The sequence below is a fragment of the Triticum aestivum genome, chromosome 4B, assembly GCF_018294505.1.
Source record: "Triticum aestivum cultivar Chinese Spring chromosome 4B, IWGSC CS RefSeq v2.1, whole genome shotgun sequence".
NCBI lineage: Eukaryota > Viridiplantae > Streptophyta > Magnoliopsida > Poales > Poaceae > Triticum > Triticum aestivum.
In genome coordinates, this window is record NC_057804.1 from 672,815,599 (window position 1) to 672,817,027 (window position 1,429).

Here is a 1,429-nt window from a genome sequence, read left to right on the forward strand (position 1 = left end):
CCCACACAGAACCGGGCTCACATGCCATCGCTTCCGCCAAGAGCACCCCACGTCCCTCGCCCGCCACGTCGCGCTGAAAACGATTTACACCCCGCTCCTTTTTTCCCCGGAAAAATCCATCCTCATGTTTCACCCCCCCCCTCCCGCTCTCGGTCAACGAGCCCTCTCTTCCACATTGTATAACTTTTTTGTTTGAAACGTGTGAATTCACGCGTTTCAAACAAAAAAGTTATACAATAAGGAAGAATGTTCACGTAATTCAAGAAAACAAATACCGCCATTCAGCAAAATGTACATGACAATTAAAAAAATGTTCACGTGTTGCAAAAAGAGGTTCGTGACATTTAAAAAATTGTTTAGACAATCTATAAAAATATTCACAAAGTTCCCAAAAGTATTGAATATGATTGCGTTCACCTATCTTTTGTATAGCGATGTGGCAAGTTTTATGCCTACATCCGATGGCCATCAAGGCGCTCGTTGGAACTCGGACATCTTCCTTTTTTTTTGCGGGAGTGTTGGAACTCAGACATGAGCAGTTAACATCTCCCACAATTCTAAGGCCATGTGCGTATTTCTTTTTCATTTATTGTGAGAAGTTTTCTTTGCCCGTTGTTTGAGGAATGGTATTTTGGCTTTTTGAACGTTTGTGGGACGGAGCGTGCGTAACAAGGAACGTCGTCAGCTTGGGATTTCATGGAAGAAGCCATGAGGCTGGATTTTTTTTAATGTAACCCTAGCTAGCATGGGGCTGGAATTTTTAACCTCCGGAATGTCCGCCGTAATCTCTTGTTTGGCAGCAGCTAGGCCGTGATTTACCACGTCGACCAATCAAACAAGGCAAGGCAAAGCGAGGAGAGAATGGTCGCCAATGGTGTCCGGCATTTCCGATTTCTTTTGTGGACCCCCAGGAATAAACATAAACAATTCGGGACCAGCGGCCCACTCCACGCGTGGGCCAAGGGCCTGGGCCGTACTGCTGTTAAACAAAAAAGGGGTGGGCCCGTGAGGCGCCGAGCCCGTCCGTTTGGGCGTACGGGCGTACCCGGCCGTGGTACCCGGCGGAATGCCAACGACGCTGGTCCGCTCCACACCAGCACGGATCCTCTGTTTTTTTCCATGGCGCAGACGATCACCACTGAAAGAGTGACAGACCGACAGACGAGACGATCTCTCTCTCTTTCTGGGATATTATCTACCTCCCTCTCCCTGAGCCAAGCCGCTGTCAAACTGGGCCCACACAGAAGGGGGGCCCACAGGTCATCGTGGGTTCCGCCAAGACAAGAGCGCACCTCGCGTCCCTCGCCCGCCACGTCGCCGCTCCTTTTTCTTTCCCCACACACAAAAACAAAAGAAAAAGAAAAATCCATCCCCTCCCCTCTCTTCTCCTCTGTCTCTCTGTCTCTGTGGGAGTGGGAGGGAAGGTCTC